The sequence below is a fragment of the Rhinolophus sinicus genome, chromosome 13 (assembly GCF_057876585.1).
Source record: "Rhinolophus sinicus isolate RSI-liver-muscle chromosome 13, RSI-T2T, whole genome shotgun sequence".
NCBI lineage: Eukaryota > Metazoa > Chordata > Mammalia > Chiroptera > Rhinolophidae > Rhinolophus > Rhinolophus sinicus.
In genome coordinates this window covers 30,051,287-30,076,255 of record NC_142513.1, presented here as the reverse complement: position 1 = coordinate 30,076,255, position 24,969 = coordinate 30,051,287, and the positions used below count along the sequence as shown (strand labels likewise).

The following is a 24,969-nucleotide window of genomic DNA, read 5'->3' as shown; positions in this document are numbered from 1 at the left end:
TTACCGACAGGTTCAGAATGTCTCATTACCACCCCACTTCCCACTTTCTTCCCTTCAAGAGTTCACATGGTCTCTAGGACCCTGGCAGAATATTTAAGTTGAAAATTCAAAGCACAAGTCTAATAAGCTGAGACATGGAAGGTTTTTTGTTTTCTTTTTTAAATCAACTGCCTGAAACTGGTTGATTATGTTAGGAAATTACGTGTTGAGAGGGAAAGAAGTAGCTCCCGACATATACAATTTCTATATTTAAATTTACAGTGAGTTCAAGCGGGTCACCTGCAAGCCAGGTTGGGCAGAAGATGCTGTTAGTACACTCAGGTGCGAGACACAAATCAAACCCAACACACACAAAAGGCTCCTGATGGGTAGGAAGCGATGGCAGAGGGAAGGAGTGAATGAGGCCTTGGTGGCTGCGCAAATTCTAAGGGAGACTTGCACTGAGAGGCAAGAGGCAAGGCTACCAACGATGATGAGTCCCGGAAAAGGACAGCTATGGAAACTTGTCGGAGGTTACAACACCACACATTCCTTCCAGGGCAAACAGCAGGTCACACACACATCATGAGTTGCATCATTTGTGAAGGAGCCAGTGTCTACAGTTAGTCAGTTCACTTCAATCACATTCCCAGTCAACTGCTTCGCAAACTGACTGCTTGGTGTTGACTAGACAATGTCCATTAAGGTAAAAATAAGAATCTGAGCAGGTATTTGACATTGTGTAGCTCCTCGCTCGTCAGTGTGGTCCAGCAGCATTGGCAGTCCCTGGGAGCTTGTTAAAAATGCAGAATCTCAGGCCTCATCCCACACCTGTCGTATTAGGATCTGCTATGTAACCAAATCACAGGCGATTCACATACACATGCAAGTGTGAGATGCAGTGGGGTGATCTCACATCAAGTCTGCAGAGCGACCCTCAGTAACCTGTCTTCTCAGTAGCAGCTTTAACTTCATACAGAGGACAGGTATAGGTAAATAAGTGAGCAACATTAAGTCTTGGACACCTTGTCTCCTATAAGCACCTTCCCCTGACAAGTGCTTCAAAGCTTCAGTCCTAGCCTCCACCTGTGTGACAGACCTTCCTCCAGCCCTGAAGCCCTAAAGAGTCTATCAAAATAAAACACGGCTGAACCTGTTTTGAGCATTCGGGAAAGTTTCACCTTCTCCAATGGGTCTAGAAATATTCCGTATACCTTTGGTGAGTGGATCATTTTACATGTAAATGCTCTTTAATGTAAAAAGTGTATAAAATGTTTTCTCCAACAAGTAACTACCAAGAGTTCTCTGGACGTTGTCCCCATTTCAGCTGAAAGACAGAGCTGTGGAATTTCTTTATTCCCCATTAAAAACAGCCACAGACTGTTGCATTTTATTTACGTACATCTATATCTAAAATAAGTTTATTTTAATTATCATGTTTGTTTACTTCGATTGCTATAATAAAGACTGTTTTATTCTCAAATAGCTGTGACTAGTCGTGGTTCACACGAAACTAAAGGTTTTACCTTTTGTTTCATGATTACAGATATCTTTAAAGATACAAAGATATTCCTAACTGACCAAACAAAGTACACAAACATGAAGTATTTTTCTAAAGCCATCTGACGTCAGTTATTCCATCCTGACTGCAAGTTTCATTCTTCGGCATCACACCTTTGTTTACGAATATGTGTAATTACATGAAAAATGATTTCAAAAATATTACCAAATATACTAACCAACTTTTTCAGTTATTAATTTCCACTCTCTTATTTCAGGAAGCAATTTTACATAATTTCTGATAAACTTTCCAAGACAATGAAGAAGTAAGATTTCTAAGACAATAATTATATTTTCATTCTCACTTCCTATTTGGGAAAAGAGACTTTTTAAAATAATCATTTTGCCTATCTTAATGTTGAACCCAAAAAGTGGCAATCAAAACATAAATTATTGAAATACATCCTATATTTTTATTCCTAATTATAAAAAAACAAAACTGAATCTGTTTTTATAATAACACATGATGGAAAAACATTTAACACTATCTGTGCTGAATTGCTTCATATTTAGGTATTTATAGAAAGTATTTTCAAGAGTGGTTAAGTTTTTAATAGACTTTTTTTTAGGATAGTTTTAGGTTCACAGCAAAATTGGGTGGGGAAGTACAGAGATGTCTTATATCGCCCCCCTGGCCCCACAGGTGTATTTAACTTTTAAAATATAGAAATGCTAAATGACTTTAAAAAATACTACCAGCCAATCAAATCATACCAGTGAATACCTTATTGAAAAATCTATTTGAATTAGTTAGGTTTAGGGAAATTTTATAAACAGACATTGAAACAAATCTGTATCTAATTAAAACCAGAATTAACACAAAACGATAGCGTCTAAAACAATTTGTTGACTTAATTTTGTCTTAGGTTTCTCACTTATTGAAAAAAATCTAAAGAAAAACATCAATAATAAATAAAGTAATCTTCATGAACAATTTGAGTGGTCTAAGAAATTTACAGGCAGAAATATTTTCTTTCTTTACCACTACCGCTTCAGGGACCACGAAAATAAAATTGTGATAGCCCTACTACAAGCTATTAAAAACATAAACTTATCAAAACGACCCCCCTTTGTAAACCTACTTCCACTCATAAAGCCATTTTCAGGATGCTGTCTTACCTGAAGAGGAGTAAGTAGGATTTAAACTTCACCCGGTCAGAAACACACTCTTGAGAGCATGCCTGATGCAGGCTGAAGACCACCGGGGCAATCAGTTCTTGGATAAGCACACACTTTCCAGAAGGGGAGGAGAAGGGAGAAACTCAGGATGGGTAAGCCCACGAAGCCAGGTGAGTGTAAGGAGACTGGTCCTCCCCTCGGCCACAAAGTGAGAGGTTGCCAAGCAGTGCCCACAGCCACAACTAAATATCCAAAGTGGCCGAGACAGACTCTTTTCACCATTCTAAGCAGAACTCCAAATAGAAGCAAATGCTTTCCATAGGCATCTTGCCAAGGAATGAGGAACAGGCCCTGCACAGCACAAGAAATGCCACTTGATCACAGACTGGGGTTTATCAACATGAAGTGTAAAATTTGAAGCCTCCACCTGAACTCATCATAAACAAATCTTTGTTTTTTCTATAATGAAGGCCACAAAAATTTCAAGACACAAACCTACAGGAAATCAAAACTGATTGCTCACGATTCAAGAAATGTAATAGTCACTTGTAAGCTGCTGAGAATCTGGCTCAACTTCCCCATCTGGCTGCCACCTTTAGCTGGTTTTCCTCCTTTATCATACATTCAGGTTTCAAGCAAGGAAACAGAATTTTTTAAACTTTTAAGTTACTAGCTGTGTCGATATAAAGAAAAATAAATAAGAACTAATAACGAAGGTGAGATCTGGAAATTATCTACCTTGCACAGACAGCAAAATGTGGAGACTTTTTTCCTATAAATATATCTCAAAAGGATTTTAATTCTACATCAAATTAAGATTCTATCCACTATGTCCCAAAATGTGCCAGAGAATATAAAATGTTTTGCAAAATAAAATTCCAGTGTGAAGTTTTAGTATGGTCAGCCTACACTAACGTAGACAGAGTCCTATACTGCAGGATTTCTCTGTTTTTTAAATGCTCGTATTCATCATCAATCTATTGAGAAACATTTTATACATTGTTCATCCAGAGGGAATGGTATTTCATGAGACAGATTGGAGAAATGCTAACAACTGTAGATTCGACCTGCCAATTTTTAATCAACAAACCTGACACTGTGATGAGTTTCAAAGCACTTAGAAAAGCCATTAAATTATCAGGCACCCTTTCTATCCCAATTTGCACTGATAGCTCTAAATTTACACTGTGATCAATTTCTAGATTACTCAATATTATAGAGCTAAACCTGTTTTCCAAATGGAAGCACGTGGAATGCAACCATACCACACAGGCATTTAATGAATAGCTGCTATTCCTCGCATTATGCTAGAAAATATAAGGGACAAAGTGAGGTCTACCGTCAAGAAGTTGAACATTTTGTGTAGAACCTCGCAGCTGCTAACAGTGAGGCTGTGGCTGTACCGAGGTTACCCATCTGTCCTCAAAAGTTGAAAGTCAGATCTCAGAGATTAACATTCACCCAATGCATCCTACAGAGTGGGCACCACAGCCAAAATACTGACGCCAAGCCCAGAGTAACAATTGAAAAACAGCATACAAACACGATACCAAGTGCATCCATATGTGCACATTTCAACCACTTACACAGGAAGAAACTGAGTCATCTGCCCCCAGCAAGTCTTGTGTAAAACCCGACTGACCTCAAACGCTTCTATTTATCTCAAGTCAGAGTCCTGCAACCCCCACACATCTCCAGCAATGCCCATACAGTCTATCACTCTCATTTATGTGAAGAAGTGGGTTTTCAGGATAGAACCAGGGATAGACTGGCAGTTCACAGCTGTCCCACCAAGATAATTAAGCCAACACTAAACACTCAGCTACCCTGACTAGCCCAAAACAAACCACTCCACACAAATTGTTTTCCAAATCATGTCCGTTGAAAGATGGAAATCTCTCTAAAATGAGGTATATCCCTCTAATCTTTCTAATACGAAGATATTTAATACAATTTAAAAAACATGTCTTAATTGGTAAGTATACTTATGATTATAAATATTTATTCAGTGGCATCTATAACACTCTATTGAAGAGACCACATTATTAATGTTGACAAAAATATTTTACTTAAAAAAATGATTCTGGATGATACGGGATGGTGTGATGTTGAGCAAGCAGCTTCATTTCCCTGAGGCTTATTTTCTTCATCTGAAACATAGCAATAGACTCTCTTATCACAATCATGTCACAAGGCTGCATGAGAATACAAACTCCAAAGCTCTGGGCAGATGTGACACACATATAATACTACAGTATCTTGAGAAGATGTTCTTTAGCCACTACGTACTGAGGGCCTGCCATGTGACAAACACCAGGCAGCTCAACAGTGTCACTGTTTACTACAAAGAACACACATCTGTGTCTTATCATGAATGGATATAGGCTGCGGCGTCTTAAAAATTAATTGTGAAAGTAACACAAGTTTGTTTTAAAAATTCAGACCACAGAAGGCATCAACATTAAAAGTAAAACCTCTGTCTTTCATATTAATCACAACCACTGCTGAATTTCAGTTTATGTGCCTGTAATGACTGTTTAAAATGACTCATAGACAAAAGACTGCTCCCTTCTTATGAATGAGTTTATCCCTTTTACATTATGGTTTCTAACAACCAGCTAGTTCATCTTAATTCTTTTCATTCTGTTAGGCTTCCTGGTTTGATCCTTTCTTTTGTTCCGGTTTTTGCAACGTAATTTATGTAAATATAAAATGGAAGCCAAACAATTATGGTATATAGAATGTAAATGTTATAAATCTATTCACCACCCACACAGATTAAAAAAAAGATAACTGTGCAGTGATAGATGCATTAACTAACCTCACTGTGGTCATCATTGTTGCCATAGATCTGTATTCAATATTCAAATTATCATATACACCTTAAACTTATACAATGTTTTATGTTCCTATCTTAAGAAAGCTGGAAGATAAATACAGGCACAGCAACTATAAGCAAGAAAATGTTAAGACTTATAACAAGGAATACAACCAAGAGATTAGAGAAGATGGGAGGAAGTATGAATGTGCTGTTTTTAAAAGTTTTCATATCTAAGAGTCAATAGATATTATCTAAAGTTAATACATCAATAAACAAGATTTTGTTACATTATTCACATTTGCAAGAAATGATTTACAAAAAAGTGAAAAACACAATATAGACCTAAATTATAGGGGGGAAAAACATGGAGGGTTTTGCATAATCTAAGAAACAAAGAAAACATCAAACTAGGAATGAGCGCTACTTCTCAGGAGACCCACCTGTGCCTTCAACCTTTCTGTTCCGAGTAAGGGCTTCCTTGTCTGGTCTTTGCAGAGCCTCCAATTGCTGGTGCTCTAAGACAAACAAGTTTGATTTTCCTTGGATTTGCTCCAAAGATCAACAAATTTGGCAGACGTTCTTCAGTGTCTGGCCTTTCACCATTTCCTACTTTTAATGAAGATTTGTTTTCTCCCACTGTCATTATTTTTTTACCCCTCTCCACAGTTTCAGGGAAGGGAACAGACTACCTTACTCAAACTCCTTTAACAGAAACCCCTGCCTCCCAACTTGCTCTAAGCTTCTTATTATTTTCTACATTCTTTAGTTTTTCTGTCTCTCCACTGCCTCCCTCCAACTGTCTCTCCCCTTCCTAATCTCTTGGTACTAATTATCCAGGATGCTAAGCCAACTCGCACTGCCTGCAAAAAATAACTGCATCTCTTTCTACCTCCAGGCACAGTAGGAATACTTACACCACAGAAATTGGCAGACAGTACAAACCAAGCTTCTTCCCCTCATCCCCCTACCCCTTTTCAGAGACAATTGTTAAACATGTACCAGCACACGACTGGAAAGGTCTGTCAATTAAAAAATCAAATTTTTTCAAACTATGTGTAAAGTAAGGCTATACAATTTTTACCGAGAACAAGAAAATGTTTCTACAGTCGGCGCTCTGTATCTGCAGATTTTGCATCAACGGATTCAACCAACCCAGATTGAAAATAATTCCGTGAGAAAAAAAATCCCAGAAAATTCCAAAAACAAAGCTTGAATTTGCAAGGCACAGAGCACTGTGCTAAATCCACTCCAATGAAGTAATGTGTTGCCTATATGTAAATATAAGTTATACGCAAATACTACACCATGTTATATAAGGGACTTGAGCACCCATGGATTTTGTTTCCTGGAACCACGCACAAGCCCCTGTAAATGCCAAGGGATGACTGTATTTTGGCCTTTTTTATAATTAGTTGATACAGAAAGCTTTATATATCTGATATGCCAGATAAGCCACCTCAACAAGATACACTAATGTTATAATTAAATACAGCAGGTCCTTAAATAATGTTTTATTCAAAGTTGTTTCCTTATAATGTTGATGAGATGCTGTAGGAAGTTAACTCTTGTTTATATCAATTAGCCGTTGGTAAAACGGGTTTCGCTATGCACGGTTTTGCTTCAAGTCACAGAAGCTATCGACATTAAGTGAGGACTTTACTATAGGACCAGTGAACATGAATGCAGGTTGTGTTTCCAAATAAATGCCCTCCTTTATAATTCCCTTTAATATGCTTAGATAGCATTTTCCCCTAGATTTAAATAGAATATTAAATCTATTGTTTGATTCTCATTACCTAAGTATTTAAGAAAGTATCAGCATATTCATTTACCTTGACATGATAAACAAACAAACTCAGGTTCAGGCAGAAACGTTTAGTGTCTGACTCATTCCCTTCTCCTTCCTCTCCCCCACATCCCAAAACACACACAAAAAAGATATTTTTGGCTTCCTTTCCCCCCAAAAGACTATGGATGAAAGACTAAAACAATTATTTAATAGTGCCTTTGTTCCTTCTAACCTTGCTAAAGATTGATTTTAAAACCAACAATTCAGTATACTCAGGGTAGAGTCAACTCACTGTTCGAGGGAACAAAGGACAAATTAATAGAGAACATTATTGTAAAGCATAATGACATTCTAATAAACAGTGCCAATTCTGTCCACCTGGATCAAGCACCTAGCAAATCATGAAACAAAAGCATTTGACAAAACAAAACAAAACAAAACAAACAAACAAAACACACACACACACACACAAAAACCCACTCTGGGAAGAAATAAACAACAAAAATTAAATACCGTATTAACGTATACTCACCAAAGTTCCGCTAACTCTTTATGTGAGCTGCGTTCAACATCTTTTATCGTATCATTATCAATATTAATGCATTCTATCAATATTATCAGTAATATTGGATCCTGTTATTATAATTATCAGTAACCAGTGAAAAAGGTAGTTGTCCTTAAAGTTAGAACAGAATCCACAGAACACTAAAAATGCTTCCTAAGTTCTCACGTCTAAAATTTTATTCTACTCCAAGAAAAAAAAAAGCCCCACATAATATAAGCGATGGTGGATATTATTCAAGAGCTCTAACTTCATTTTTATCTCACAATTTAAAGTCAATAAAATAAAATTCATTTCACAGAATATGGTTTGTGAATGGGCAAAGCTCTGTGCTATAAGGTAAACTTTCTTATCATCACCAGTCAGACATTGGTAATCAATATCTATTGATTTGTAAGATAAGCTGGAGAGCATGAGATTAAGGGTGCAATTGGACACAGCTGGACTGACATTGGGGCTATTTGGTTTTGGACAACTACCTAAACTCTCTCTGGTTTTGTTTTCTCGTCTCTAAAACAGAAACAAAAATACCACCGCACAGGGTTACGGAAAAATTTTAAATAAGAAAATCTATATAAAACACTTAACATATGATCTAGTACATAGTAGGTACTCAGTAAGCGGGGATAATAATGTATGGCCACTATGCACTATTACTGCTTTTATACAATATGCCAACCACTCAGATAGCTGCCCTGGAATCACACTTTAGACCAGAGCTTATCACTTTGATATGCACACAAATCATCTAGAGATTTTGTTAAAAATGTAGACTGTGACTCAGGAGGTTTGCTGTGAGGCCTGAGACACTGCAGCTCTAATAAGCTCCCAGCTGATGCCAATGCTGCTGGTCCAGGGACCACACTTTGAGAACCATGTTTCCCCGAAAATAAGACCTAGCCGGACAAGCGGCTCTAATACGTCTTTTGGAGCAAAAATTAATATAAGATCGGTCTTATTTTAATATAACATAAGATCGGGTCTTATATAATATAAGACCCGGTCTTATATTTATTTTTGTTCCAAAAGATGCATTAGAGCCGATTGTCTGGCTACGTCTTATTTTCGGGGAAACAAGGTATCAAGGATTTGGACCATCTGGATATCCCCCCCCACACACACACACAAACACACACATGCACACTCAGGCATATAGCGCTGAATCCACAATCAAACATTACCTTCCCTGTAAAAATAGACCTTTCTTTAAAAATGGTAAAAGCTATGAAATACACAGGATAATCGCTAAATACAGAATATAATTATAAGAAAAGCAAGAAACTGCTTCGCCTGGGGAAAACCTTGGGTTTTTGAATCCCACAGGCCTGGGTTCAAACCCTAGCCCCATGATATGTGCTAGCTATTAATGTGGCATTGGATTAAGTACAGATATCCTTATAAACGTCAGTGTCCTTATTTGTAAGACAGGGATAATACTACCTACCTAAAAATATAAAATATCTCAAATAAGAGCTGTCTCAAAAATAATATACTATACGACCTGACACACAGAAGGTGTTAAGAACATGTCAGCTGCCATTCTGCTCCAGACTGCATTGTGTTAATTACTTGATAATGTAACTCGGGCTTTCTTTCTGCCTTTCCTCAATGTGGGCCTTTCTCTCTAGCAAGCTATCTGAAAATCCGCCACTACTAAAAGTCTTTTTCATGCTATTTCAAGCTGCCAGCATTAGTAATTTCCCAAGAGAAAGAACCTTATTTCCTGGTATGTTCTACTAATCCTCAAGACCTAAAGTTTGGGAGAAAACTGTTTTCCACATGGCTTCTCTCTATTCTAAATCCTTGCAAGCACTTTCCTCTTGCACACACACAAAAAGGAAAGGAGCAGAAGTCATTGCTATCTTTTTCTCCATCTCTGAAAGAACCTAAAAAGTACCTTTTTCAATCAGGGAAGCTGTTATTGTAGGAAACCAGCCGCTAACTCAAGATAACTCTCTGTATTCTTTCTAGTTTCAAAAACTGAAATTGATACTGTTTCTTAAGAAAGCTGTAAAATGCTCATGTGCGCGCATGGGCGCACACACACACACACACACACACACACACACACACACTCAGAGTTTTGTTGTGGTTTCCTGTCACCAAGCAAAAAGGATATGATGCCAAGAATTATCAGTTGCCCAATTTAACTCTGTTGCCTCACTGATTCCACACATTACTTACTGAGTACCTACCACGCATCCAGGGCTATGTCAGATGCCAAGGTACACTGCTGAGTAAAGAGACATGGCCCACGCCTTGGAGGATCTAACTATCCAATGACTTTCTCTACTCTTGTTCTAGAAATCAGGACACACTTCCAGAGCTAGTTCTGGTTTCCAAAACCTAGCCCAGGGTAGAGTAGGACAACTACAAGCGTCATCTAAATAAGCCACAGTAAAACTGTTACAGACCAGCCCTGGGCACAATTTACTAATCAGATGAAATGTACCATGGCACTACCAGATGAAACCTGCAAATGAAGGAGCTCTCTATTATGTCGCCAAACAGTGGCTGATCCAACCCAACACACCGTCCTGGCTAGAATGGCACGGTGGCCCCAGGGATACAGATCCCACAGCAGCTACAGCTACAGGGTGGACAGGTGTTCACATGGCCTCCTGCCTCTTCTGAGCAACTAAACAGGCTCAAAATCTATTGAAAGCTTTCTGAAGTTCACCGGCATACTGAACAGCAAACAGCTGTAATATTTCACCAGCAACACAAGCCACATTTAATTAATATCTTGCTGCCTATTCGCAGCTATAATACTTAATATTAATATTTCGCTGTAATATTTAAAAATAGAAGTAGGGATGCTGAGCAAGATCAACCCAGTTTCATCCCCCATCTTTAAGTCTGTTAACACTTTTGTCAAGCTGAACTTTCTCCACTACAAGGCTCACCAGGTACAGAAGAGGCGTTGCAAACAGAATCGTCCTGATTAAGAATTCATATCATGTAAAAATGTAATCAGAACATGTGGAAATCATGTGATCAGATAATCAGTAAAACCTTCAGATGCAGATTAAATTATTGTTCACATTGATGAGTCTTAACTATGTCCATGAATTGCTTTTACAGAGGCCTGTGAATTAAAAGAAAGATCCCTGTTCATTACATGAAAACACAGGTCTCATCATTTACGATAAAGTGGGAGATGAAAAGACACCTTTTACTTTTCTCATCATCATCAAATATAATAATCCTATATTGATCATGCACAGCACATACACACAGAGAATGTCATCTTGTTAACAGACAACGGAACATGATCTCCAACGGGTATTTGAAAGAGGCCTAAAGCTCTCTGACATTTCAAACCAATAGATATGGGTCAAGGATGAAGCAAGGCTCAACTTAAGACCATTTTCCAAGTAGTTTGGTTTAAAATTCAGGGGTAACCACATCTTCTTCTACAGATAATAACCTGGGTAAAAATTACCCACAGTTCTTTCCGCAAAGCAATCTGAAAGGGTCTTTTAGGAACCAGGTAAGTAATTTAATAATTCAGATAATAGCTTTCTTCGATTGGCTGAACTAATAAAGGCCTGAATTCATTTCAACACTCCTCTGTTTCTCCCTCCCTAAGATAATTCGGAAGAGAGTACATCTTCATATTTTAGACAAGTGATTCCAGAGCCACTGTCACTGGTAACCTATAAGATGATTTCAGGTGGTATATAGATTGAGCCTGGAATAACACAGAATGCTTCAATAGGAATCTCAATATCTCTCTCTCCCTCTCTCTCCCTCTATCTCTCTCACCCTCCTCCCCCCCTTTCATCCTCCCTCTCTCCCTCCCTCCCTCCTTTCTTCCCTCTCACCCCCACCCATCCAATCCATCTCTCAAGAAAAAGAGGCCACTGACTCAGGTTTTTCGGCAAGCATTGTCATCTATTCATGATTGAATGACACTATTTGGTTTTCATTTAACTTGACTATCTCTACTATTTGTGGCACATAATAGTTTTTAATTTAAGGTAGCAACTTGAGGTTTCTTTTTTAAATACATATATTTGTAGGGGGAAAGTGGAAACATTAAATAATAATAGAAGTGGAATATAATCATGGCAGAAAGCATGAAGGTGGTATCTGAATGACTGATACTTGGGAAACACTAGTATAGCAATTAAAACAGTCTGGGTCTGAATACTAGCTTCACAACTAACCTTGCTGTGTGAGCTTAGGCAAGTTATTTAGGATCTCTGTGACTCAATTGCATTATTTGTAGAAGAGATAATGATAGTATCTACTTCAAAGAGTTATTGTGAGGAAAAAAGGGTTATTATAGATAAAGTACTAAAATGGTACCTGGCATCTGGCAAGAATCTCACCTAAATTAGTTATTACTAGCAAAATTACTAGAATTTTATAAGTATGTCAAGGTAAATAATGATATATTCAAACTCGATCTTCTGGCCTATGAATTACAAGATAAAGTAAAGAGACTTCTTCATGGGCTCTCGTACAGGTGAGAAGAAAAGCTCCTTGTTTTTCTTTAAATTAAAAATGCAGCCAATTGAGGAGTGTGACCATCTGGAAGCCAAGTTGGCACGCTGACCTTACGACGTCCAGCTTCTGGAACTGAGTGAAATGCTTGTCTGTTGTTTACAAACCACCTAGTCTGTAGTATTTTGTTACAGCAGCCCCAATGGACTACGACAAATATAAAAGCAAACAGGCATCACTTATTTATCTTTTTCTTCACATGATTTTCTCTGTCCTTGGCTCCCAGGGGAATTCCTCCCTCTGTTCACGTAGTTTTAGTGTGACTCCCTTGAGTGAATCATAAAATGTAGTAGGAAAGTCACTCCCTATTAACGTCATGTGCCTCTTCACCCGACTGCAGTTTAATGGGCATTTTGGGCTAAAATGGAAAGGACAGAGAACACTGCTCAGGGATACTGGATTAGAGACCCACAAGGTTCAGGCAAGCTCTGCGTTTGCTCTCTGTAACTAATACGGCTCCCTGAACAATGAACTCGAGTTGCCCGATCTAATCCCACAAATTATCATCTCCACTAGAATCCAGATAGACTTAAAAAAAGGAAAGAAAAAGAAAAAAAAAAAAAGACCCTAATGTGAAGGAAAATGGCTAATGAAATTAATGCTGATTGCAAATGTAACCTTCAAGATGCACAGAGCTCAGTAATCCCTCAAAGAACAGATACTACAATCTGATTACTTTTGAACGTCAAACATTCTTGCAAGAAATAGCTATGTAAATTGCCAGGGCAGGCTTTGCATTAAGAGTCCAAAGTTAATTTTCAAAATCTAAGTCATTGAGCCCATCCGTCTCAATTCTGTCAAAATTAGACCTTTACTTCTCTCATTTTTTAAACAACCATGTACACACACCTACAGAGGCAGTGCTTCAGTCTGACTCTGTGACAGGACCACAGCGCCAGGTTCCTGGGCACAAACCTCAGGTCTGTGCAACCCTGTTTGTGCCTCGATCGCATCATCTAAAAATCGGATTATAATTGCACCTAACTTACAGGTTTGTTGAGAACTGCACCCAACACACGGTTAGTGCCATGTCATGCCAATGTTAGGTATTATGAGTGATGCTCATATGTGGCCATTACATGACTTCTTGAATACACTGAGATAGGTGTCACCACATGCCCACTTCTTGGATGAGGAGACCGCACGTTTCAGATGTTGTAACACGCCCAACGTAACAGACCTTATCAGGCAAGATATAGCATCAGACCCACCCCTTGCCACTGCCTGAAACAAATTGAAGATTAAGAACCAAAGCACCCACAGCAGATGACTGAAGGGACACTGAAACTTGTAGAGAAAGGTCTTCTTAATAACTATCATAGTTTTTAAAGTGTTAATAATTTATTCTGACATTCCACAGTACATATGAATAGAACAATTTAACAGACTAAGGTACGGTGACTAGACTGATAAATGGTCTCTATGTATGATGTTTGCTATTGACTGTCTCAAACTACTCTCTTATTTGTGACTTCTTGTCCATATTGTTTTTATTAGCCTTAGGTGTTTAGAAGGCACTTGACAAAAGTGTGGAAGAACAAGTGGGTATGACTCAGTTATAGTCTAGTAGGTTACATTGATGTCACAGGTTACAATTATGTCACATGCCTACTCCCTGGCAGTTTAGCTATAGAGCATACAGGAAATGGAGCACTCCTGCCATCCCAAAGGCCAGCAAGTGATATCACAAAGCACACCTACTCAAAAGTCTCACCCACCATCTGGTGACTGAGCTTGGGGGATTCCAACACACTGAGGAGGGTAAAGACAACTGATTTAATTCCATCAAAGTAGCTACCAAGATGTTCGATGCATAAGAATTTCAACTATGCATGTTAGGTGGAAAGCGGGAAGGAAAGAAGGTACAGAAAAGGATCAGGGATCCACACAGGTTAAACTTTTCCTCCCTGGGACACTGTATGAGATTGACTGCAAATGGCTCCAATCTCTACTACTTCGGCTTTCTACACTCTTTACAATGTGACTTGCAGCTCCTTTCAAAGATTGAGCTTGTATCCCCAACATATCTGGGCTGATTTTGTGACTGGCTTTGGCAAAAGTTAGATTGTATAAATTCTAAGCCTTGGCCTCAAGGAGCTTCATGCCCTCTTTCTCGTGGACCATGTGACTACCATGAGAAGTCTGGACTAGGCTGCTAGAGGGTGAAGAGACTATGTGGAGAAAACCACAGGGTCCCACTGATGTCATCCTAGGCCAGCCAGCCCCCAGTGGCACCCAAGCAAGTGAGCACGTCCAGGCAAGATCAGCAGTGACACCTCCCAACCTACAACTGACCAAAGACAAGCTCACAGTGACTCCAGCGAAGGCCACAAGAACCACCCAGCCGACCATGAACATGTGAGCAAAAATAAAAGCTTATAGTTTTAAGGTATTGAACTTTAAGGAGGGTTTTATGCAGCAACAGATAACTTTCCTCTTTCAATCCCTATGCTAGGGATGCCAGGATGCAAGGTTTCAGGACTGATGACCACTTACCAAACTAGGTCCCGTAAGACACTACCTCCTTGAAGTGTTAATAGACTTTACAGGGTGGGGGGAAGAAGGTGATCAAATAAATGTGGGAAATGTTGCTCTAGCTCCTAGACGCTGCTAAGATCTGGCCCAATGCACTGCACATGGTGGTTGATCAATATTTGCTGAATTACATGAAGAAAGTGTGCTTCTTTGAATATTATTTCCTCCAGTAAAAGGAGCCAGACTGAAGCACATTCAGGAGCTCTATATATTCTGATGCACATGAGCCCACTGAAGAATCTCAGGATTATTAGGATAACACACCAACAAAAGTCACCTTTTAACGTTAACTCCAACATACCTAAATGTTGGTCAAAGCATTAGTTTATAATCCCAAGTGCAGCACAACTGCTAGTGACGACTCAATATCCATCCTCTTCATCAGTAAGACGACCTTCAGTGTGCTCAACTAAAGCCTACACTGCCAGGCTCTCTTGCAGCCACTTATGACCATGCGACCCAGTACTGGCCTCAATGAAATATGAAGCTGGTGCAAAAGTAATTGCAGTGTTCGCAATTATTTTTAACCTTTAAACTGCAATTACTTTGCACCAACCTAATACAAATGGAAGTATTATATGGAACTTGCAGGAAGTCTGCTGAAACTGAGGCAGCTGCCTCAACTAAGAGGGATCCTTTTTTTCCTCTAATTCCTTTCTGCTGCACATCGGGACAGCGAACATGGTAGCTTAAACTAAACTGGCCCTTAATGACCTTGAAAATGGAAGCTACATGACTAGGATGGTGGCCAGAATGACAGGATCCTGGGCTTCTGACCATACTGTGAAATCATGGAGTGCCGAACTCTGAATTTCTTTTTCCACGAACTCCCATCTTGTTTAAGTCACTGTTATTTATTTTATTTTATTTTTTTACATTTTTCTGTTATAAACAGTCAAAACTAATCCTAACTGATACATCAAACAAATAGGGCTCCTCATAACACGCTCTTAGGAATCCCTGACCCGACAGCCTCCTAGACTTTTCATTAGTACGATAAATCCAATTTAAAAATTTTTTTTCCTACAGAAAAGGAGGTGCAGGCAAGGCCCGTGTAACACAGTTGTTAAGTTCCTGAAAATGCCGTGTTATGTGAATCTGTGTTATACGAAACAAAGAACTAGTACAAAAAAGGGGTTAAGTTCCAATAACTAAAAAAACATACTGTTATATTTTTCTAGTTAAGAGAAATATCTTTATTAAAGCAATTTTCCCCAAAAGTGTAACATGTTAATATGCATTAAATAATGTTTCCTTCATCATCATTACTAAGCTTTTATTTCATTCCGTGTTGTTCGGGGATTTCCCGAATTTCGCATGAGATATTTTTTGCTCTTAAAAGCTTTTATTACGCTCCGTGTGGTTCGGGGATTTCTCTAATTTTCAAACCGTGTTAGAGTGAAACCGTGTTCTAGGATGCCGTGTTGTACAAGGGTTACCCCAATTCTCGAACTGTGTTAGAGCAAAAGCATGTCATAGAGGTGCCGTGTGATGGGGGGTTACCTGTATTACAAGATATACACAAACAGTGACCTAATTTGCTGTTCTCCAGTACCAATGATGAAGACACACTTAACCTAAACACACACCTTGCTCATGGAGCTTTAGCTGATTATAATAATCACTTTCTGATGAAGAACAGAAAGGCTACTATTAGAAAGTGAAACCACCAAGTGACGTCCATGTCCTTACCCACCAGCCTTCCTGCATCACTCCGTCAAGGAAAACGTACATGGCCTCCCATGTTCACTGCCGTGTGGCTCCTCTTTAAACATCCAATTACAAAGACATTTATTTGTTTAGACTTTTTCCTCAGGGAAATCCAGAAATTAAATTGCTTTGCCAACAAGGCCAGGAAAGCAAATCCGCGTGTTGTGGGAGAGCCATAAGGCTCACATCATAAACACGCGCACAGCTTTGCTCTCACAAAGCCATTTGGGAGACGCTTTTCATGGCAGCAGCTGAAATGTTTCTACCAAAACAACACCTACACTTTGCTAGTTATTTTCAGAGGAGGAGGTTTCCCCTACTGCTTTTTAAATCATTCAAATGTGCAGTTACAAGCGTAGGCTGGCAGGAGTCTGGGGTTACAGCCCCGGTGGGAGAACACAGCGGCCACTTCTTGGCTGGGGGACCTCGAGCAGATCACTTATCCTCACTGACCTCAGGTCCCCATCATGACCAGGCATCTCAGCACCTTAGAGAGTCATCCTGAGAATGGATGACACAATGCACGCTTAGCACCACGGCTACGTTAAGTGCTCAAAAAAAAAAATAAATAAAAGCTGTCTTAATTCTCACCACATTGGATGCTAAATGCCCTGAATCCCTTGGCGAATGATCATATAAGTACCGATGGGTAAGTCCTATGTAGAGATACCCCATTATCATTAGTGAAAAGCACAAATGTGCTTAATAGTCTATGTGCAGAAGCTGTAGCCTCTCATATACCCCCAGATCACACACACTGCTTTCTCTCCATTCTCTAGGACAGGAAGCCAGTAAAAACTCTCTGAATAGCTACACGCGGCATCATAAAGTCCATTTACTGGAACATCTGTACTGAATCTGTTCATAATGATAACTAATAGTGCTGAGCACTCAGCAGGTACTAGGCACCAAGCAACACACTTCTCATGGGTGAAGTATTTATCTTTCACAACTATACACCTGGAGGTGTGTCGTGGACTCTGGGACGTGATGACCAGACCCCACTTCAGGGCTGAAGAACTTATTCCACTGCTCGGGAGTGCCACAGGCAGAATGCAGAAAACTGCCTGCAGCTGGAAAAAGTTGTTCCACCCCAGGGCAAGCACCTTTTCCCTGGCAGCTGCCATCAGTGTTCAGCATCAGTCAAAAAAGGCCAAGGTGCTTTACAGCTACCTGTGGGATTGACCAAGGCTCCTGTTAAGATGGTATCACAGCTCAACTTCTCCCTCTGCCTAATCCCGAATCCTTCCTTTCCCCTCCATAGGTGTGGATCTTAAGAGACAGCATAGATACTGTAATTACATTCATTTTTCAGATAAAAAAGTGAGTCTCAGAGAGGTTAAGAAACTTGTCCAGAGTCACACAGCCAATGAGAGATATGATTGGGATTGGGACCAGGCTCTAAATAACTCTGCTCTACTGCTTAGTCAAATTTGCATTTTTATGTAAAATAAAATAAGCTGGGTAACGTGGTTGTTGTTCTCACAGTAGATTGCAAGGAGCAAACTAGAAGGAGAGAAAAGAGTTGAAAGAGAAGGCAACCTCAGTAAACTGTTATTCGTCAAAGACAACCAGAAAACAGTCCCTTTCAAACCAAGGGACTGGTTCCAGAGGGATGAAATGGCTGAGAGGCCACAGAGGGAGCAGGGAGGCAGCCCAGAGACTAATAATCATGAGAAGCTGCTAGCTTGCATAGGCAGGAGGGATAATGGAAGGACGTGATGTTATCAGAGCCCAGAGACTGGGGCGAACTGGAGACTAGAACAGCACAGGCTGCTATGGAGAAAGGCAAAGTCAGGTGGGAGCAGAAGCTATGGAAGAGACACAGCTCTTCCTGGAGATAACAAAGAAAGCAGAGAGAAGCAAGAGAGATACCCCTTATGTCTCTCCTCGGACACCAAAAAGCAAAGGAGCCTGGGAAATGTAGTTCCCTGTATCACAGACTCGATCTAAGAACAAACCTGTGTTTGAGCACCTCCAAAATACAGCTGACCAACTGACAACGAGGAAGTTTACACACTCCAAAAATAAAATACAAGAATTAAAAAAGCAGATCTGTGAACACTTAACTTTAATCGCAAATAGTCCTCTAGACTGCAGCAGTCCCTAAGCAAACAATAACATAATGATGCCTTTTGCTTGCATGGCTCTTTGTAAGGCATGCTGCCGTATTACTATTGCACACTTCAATAACTGACGCCTCAAAGCATGAAGCTGAGAAGTTTCAGTTATTCTGGTTAGTAAATCAGGGGGAAATACGCTATAGTCTAAAAGTATTTCCATCATAAAAGTAGCAAGTTTATTTGATAGCATTTAGTAGAATTTCATGGTCGAAATTTTACTTACATAGAACAAATTGCTCCCCAGCACTGTCAGCTAAATAATGTGTTCATGTAGCTCTAATTCTGGAAAGCTAGATATGCTTTCACGATTGTATCTACTATTTGACAAAGTAGGAGCTAGAACACAAATTCTTGCTCTTTTCTCAGAAGTTCCCTGCTGACTTCACTGACGTGGCAGAAATTTTGGGGGGGTAAAGAGGGGATGGAGGAGAGAAAAACTCTGAAAACAAAAATATATTAGCAAGACTCTCCAGGCAGTGCTTACTTCAACAGTGCAGATAGTAAAATTGGAATGATACAAAGATTAGCACGGCCCCCGTGCAAGGGTGACATGCAAATTCGGAAGCATTCCATATTTTGCTTTCCTTTTCTAATGTTCACAGGTAGGATGACGAAGGCTCTGATAAGCGAAATGACTTACTCAACTGAGGACACTTCCCGCTTCAAACCTGATCCCCAATTTTCCTCAAAAAAAAAAAAGGTATCTCCAGTCACAGTATTCAGCAATCAACTCAATGTTTAACTATCCACTTTGCTCTTCCAAAAACATCCAACATCTATTTAAAAAATTATTTGTGTTATAGTCCCTCCAGAAGGAATGTGATTATTCATGTATAAAGATTGTGAATACATTTTAGTCCCTTCCACGCTCCCAACCCCAACAAAGCTTTGAGATAATGAAAAGCCAAATGGCTTGAGATAGAATCTGGAATCGAGGTTCGGCTTTGCTTCTAGCTAGCTGTGTAAATTTAGGCTGGTCAATTAACCTCTCCGGGCCTCAGTTTCCTCATTTCCAACATGATGCAACTAGAACTCGCTGATGCCCACAATCCTTGCAGCCCTGAAAAGATCCTAGAGAAATATAGTAAAAGTACTGTGTGACATCTGATGAGCTCTGTCTCACTTGACATGGCCCAAACATCCATTTGAGATACTTCTTATCAGAATTAAAAGTACAGTCGGTGACTATAGCACAGAGTAAAGTTTGACCTCATTCCTTGCTCTCAGTTGACTGCGAGCTCACCCAGCAATTCTCAAGTTGGGTTCTAGGGTAGTCTGATGGCAAAAATAGCCCTATTCTTCTCCCTCCCCGTATCTATACCCTCTGCCATGTAATCTTGTAGTGGCCGCCAAGTCTGGGACCAGTGATGTGACTTCCTTTGGCCAACAAAGTATTAGCAAACAGGATAGAAGCAAATGCTTGAAAAGTGCATGCCCCATTGGGCTTGCTCTCATTCTTGCTCCTTTGTCGTGGCCAGAAGAACACGCTAGGTCTAGGGTGCATGAGGATGAGAGACATATATAACAAAGACGAGTCACCCCAGTCTTCCTAGCTAAAGCCATCCTAGATAAGCCAACAGCCAACTGAGCCCCCAGACATGTGAGCAAACCCAGCTAAGATCAGCCTGCCCCACTCACAGCTGACCACAAACACATGAGTGACATCAGCTAAGCCCCTATCAAGATCATCTGAAGCTCCCGACACTTGTAAGCTAAGTAAGGTTTTGTTATTGTGTTCTGCTGCGGTTTTGTAGTTGCTTGTTACTCAGCATAATTGTGACAATACATAACTGATACACCTTCCTTGGAACACTAGCTGTCAGCCAGACTATAATGACTATTTTCAGAAAAAAGGTTCCTTAATAGTGAAACAAGTATGGGGCACACTGCATGCCTTAAATTTACCTTAGAGGTTTACAACACATATTAATAGTTTTAAAGCTCTCAGAAGTCCCACAGTAAAGAAATCTATTTAACTTGGTCTAATTTGTGTTTCTCCCAATTTTTTTACCACAGACCCCCAAGTACGATTCACTAATCAAATTCTCCCCCAGTCCTAGATCCTGATTCTGAATCGAACCTCTATCTAACCTTCTTTCTACCGTTTTTCCCTGAAAATAAGACCGGGTCTTATATTAATTTTTGCTCCAAAAGACGCATTAGGGCGTATTTTCAGGGGATGTCTTATCTTTCCGTGTACAACAATCTACATTTATTCAAATACAGTCATGTCATCTTCTTCTGGAACGTCGTCATAACGTACTACATGTGTCCAGCTGGCTGATGATCTTAACTGGGGCTTATTTTCGGGGTAGATCTTATTTTTGGGGAAACACAGTGGTTAGGCTATGCATCTACCATCTCTTCTGAGATAGTTAATGGGGCCTTCAAAAACAGACAAAACAAAAACCTTAAAGGGACTTTGAAATCACGAAACCTTATATAACCAAAATCTAATTAGAAATGAAAAGTAATGTTCCACAAATATCAGAAACCCATATACAGCCTTAGTCTAATTTCAACTTCCTCAGCTATCAAAGCTAACAGAAATTAATGCTGACCTTGTCATTCCCTCACAACATTCTTCAGAGGCTCCCACAATGCCATCTTCTTATCATGGCTCACAAGCCTTTGATGATCAGGCCCTGATTCCTTATCCATTTCCTCTCCCACCACTCTTTCTCCCCTCTATCTCCTTCCTAGCCGACTGCCACCCTCAGGTATGCATGCTACCCAGGCTGAAGTACTTCCCATTCCATCAAATGGGCCATGAGCTAGCGCTCTGAAACTCTCCAGCGTTTGGTCCTATTTCATGTGACATTGACATGTAGCTTTGAAGTACTATGATATAAAAGCATTAATATGGTGTCAGATTCATTTGAATCAACGTTAACATTCTTCAAGAATGGTAGTTTCGAAGCTGCCGGGGCATAGGGATCTCTAAATTCTGCTTAAAGAGTGGCCACAGGGTGGCGCCATATTAGCTACTAAACGGAAATGCCCACTATCTTCTGTGAGAATTATTCTTGAATTATGGGAGTTCTGAATTTGCAAGGACTTCAGAAACACAACCCTCACATAAAATGTGACCTCTAGAACATGCTGTTTCTTCTGCTATACACTCCGACTTATCCCTTAACCACACAGAAGCCCAAGCATACAGAGTTCACCCAGCTAACTTCAACTCATCTCTCGTGTCAGTAGAGACAGTACTTCTTCGTGGAAACTTTCCCTGAAATCCCTAAATCCCTAAGAACAGGTTCCAAGACGGTCCCGTGATAGAAATTACCTATTTTAAGATTTTCCCCCATTATAATTGCCTATTATTTGGTCTCCTTCAAGGGGGAAGGATCCTAGATTATTCCATCTTAGATCCAGAGCCCAATATAATGCTAGGTTCATAGTAGACGATCACTGAGTACCAGATGGATTCGTGCATGGGCGGGTGGATGAATGGACAGATGGATGGATGGATGGATGGATGGATGGATGGATGGATGGGGAAATGAACAAGCAATTTGGGCAAATGAATACAACATGATCGATTTTTGTGGTATATTCTCTCCTTATCCTCTTCCTGCCCAACCTCGAGAAAAGCTAGTGACAAACATTTGACAACACCCAAAGACAGAATACAAGGGGAAAAAAAACCTTTGATAATCCTATCAGCTGGGTAAGAGTGATCATTATGAGTTTAGAATTTATATAGTGAGGGCACTACATTAATTTTTGAAGTGAGGGCACTTGTCAAAAATATAAGACAACATGGGAAGAAAAGTAGGGCACAGTAGTCTCTTTCTTTTGCAAATCACAGAAAATCTGCTGAAGATAACATCTTTTATTTTTTGGAGATAAACATTTTAACTAATTTTTGAAAGTGAAGGATTACACTCCAAGAACTATGCTATGCAATGAACGTGACCTCGTCTATGTAACAAACATGTAGGAACGGCTTTCTTTAGAGCTCCATGGGGTCAGATTTCCTGCTTCCCATCACAAAACTCACTGGACAAATATTTTTGTTTCTCATTCATTTTTACCCTGGACACCAAGTTCACTATCTTGGTTACCCTCATGATGTGTCTTCTGTAATGAGGACAGAAATGAGTGCAAACACAGATAAGACATTTCAAAATCCGAAACGCCTTGTCTTCGATGTTTCTTCTCACATGCCTTTTGACCCCAGACCAAACACCCAATGTACTTCTGGCACTTTTGGAAGAGCTAAGAAAATAGTTCTGCCACTGATTTAAGCATCCTGCCAACTGACACCATGCAATAGCCTTAGGGAATGTCACATGGATGATCTTTCGGGCTGTGTATGTATACAGCCTTGTTCTCTAGGTTTTAATTTTATTTGAACTTTCTTTTTGACCCCTTAGACACTATATTTGAAAACAAGGGCTGTACCATATTTTCACAAGCTAGAAAAGTCCAAAACAATTTTCTAGGGATTGCTTTAACCCTAAAGTTAACCAAAGCCATAATCTGCTGCTGATGTGTTCAGGTTCCTTTGAGTCATATTTCCATACTGTTGCAAACCCTTTAAGCCCCACCTAAAATATAAATAAGAACCTGGCCATTTAGTTGTGTCACCCACAAACCACCTCAGTGGTGGAAGCAGGGAATACCATAGTTGGTTCCCTCAAATCTCAACCTCCAAGTTGTGGTAACAGCCCAGATTCTTGGAGCAGCTCTGCCCTTTGGAAGTTTATCAAACTTTCAAGAATTTGTTTCGGCCTCCTACAGCCTATTTTTCTGCATGCATTCTTTCAAAAGACATCGGCATCTCCTGGGAAGAGATGAAAGTGATACCAAGTAAAACAAACAGCAAACTTCGGAGGGATTTCTCAAGTAAATGCTCCCAAATATAGAGTAATTTCTTCACTTTGTTCTTCCCCTTCTCGTTAATAAGCACCCTGCAAAGTTAAATCTCTCAAGGCTACTTATTCTCTTTATTTATAAAAAGCACCCACCAGGCAACCACAGGAAGATCTGTTTTGCAGAAGGGAGCCCCGGCAGCTATTTCCCAGAGACCAGGAACCACCGCCACCAGGACTCCACAAGGCACCCTGTGTTTCTTGCCAATGCTATTCCTTAATTGGCCATGAATAGTTACAGTCAGCCCCAGCAATTTCTGCACCCTGTATAGTATAATCTCCTAAAACAACAGCCGAGAGTTTAGAGGCCAAATTTTTAAAAAGCATCCAATTAGCAATCGTAGTAATAATGAAAGAATTGCCAAAGTGCTATGTTAATTCTGAAGCCCAAAGTGGAAGCTCAGCTAAATGAAGAAAACTATTCTTCCACCCGCCTCCCCCTATCAATTTATAAATGTTCCACTGAGCAATGGAAATTTCTGGAACTTGATAATGCAAAATGTGAACATGTTGTATTTCTGGTTCCATTCACTTATTCAACATTTATTGAGCACTGACTATCCCCGGATATGAAGATCAAAATTACAGACAGCTCATCTCAAGGAAGTCACAATTCCGCTCAAAAAAGAAACTTCTCACCGAACTTGTTCATTCACCCAAGAATGACCACGGACTATGTGTCACTGTATCAGGCCCTGAGGATGCCACAGTGAACAATACAGATACATCCCACCTGTTGCGGAAATTCCATTGCGGAGGGGAATAATGACAACACACAAGTAAGTAAATGGTCTGGATGCTAGAAGACACTAAAGGCTATAAAGGAAAAAGGCTACAGTGGGGAAACAGAACAAGACGGGTGGCAACGTTAAACAGGAGGGTAAAGGAAGGCCCCCAGCTGGCAAAGATTTGAAGGAGGTAAGGGAACAAGTCCCACAGATCCTGGAAGAACAGCTTTCCAGGCAAAGAGAGAATACGCAAAGTCCCTAAGGGGAGGCATGCCTAACGTGTGTGAAGAACAACAGCTGGCACAGGGGCTGGCATGGAGCGAGCAGGGGAGAGTAGTACCAGATGGAATCGGAGATAAAGAGCAAGAGACAGTGCCAGGCCCTGAGGGCCCTTGGAAGGGCTTCAGCTTCTGCGTGGGATGAGGTGAGACGCCATTGCAGACTAGGAGCCGGGTGGCACGATCGGACTTATGTTAATTAACAGGATCCCTCGGGCTGCGGCGTTGAGGACAGACTGTAGGTGGGCGAGGACACATGCAGGGAGACCAGCTGGAAAGCTACTGCAGAATTCAGGTGAAGGAGGATGGTGACCGACCAGAGACACTGATGAAGATAACACAGACTGGTTAAGTTGGGGATCTGTTTTGAATG

The 24,969-nt window shown here is 40.1% G+C and overlaps 1 protein-coding gene and 1 non-coding gene across 9 annotated transcripts in view; one reads left to right on the top strand and one right to left on the bottom strand.

Moving 5' to 3' along the window:
- The window catches only part of PLCB4 (phospholipase C beta 4), a 400,724-nt gene that overhangs the window by 300,682 nt on the left and 75,073 nt on the right, over positions 1 to 24,969 (bottom strand). Inside the window, exon 1 of one of the 8 annotated variants that reach the window (XM_074318159.2) lies at positions 5,920 to 5,980. The exons of 6 other annotated variants lie outside the window; for them this stretch is intronic. The gene's annotated coding sequence lies outside the window, so the exon portion shown is untranslated. Of the gene's footprint in view, positions 1 to 2,658; positions 2,683 to 5,919; positions 5,981 to 24,969 lie in introns of those variants that run through there. One more of the 8 variants, XM_019734906.3, reaches the window with a different exon arrangement.
- LOC148756044 (U6 spliceosomal RNA) lies at positions 19,187 to 19,289 on the top strand. The gene has a single exon (XR_016018344.1). It is a non-coding gene; the product is annotated as a U6 spliceosomal RNA (small nuclear RNA).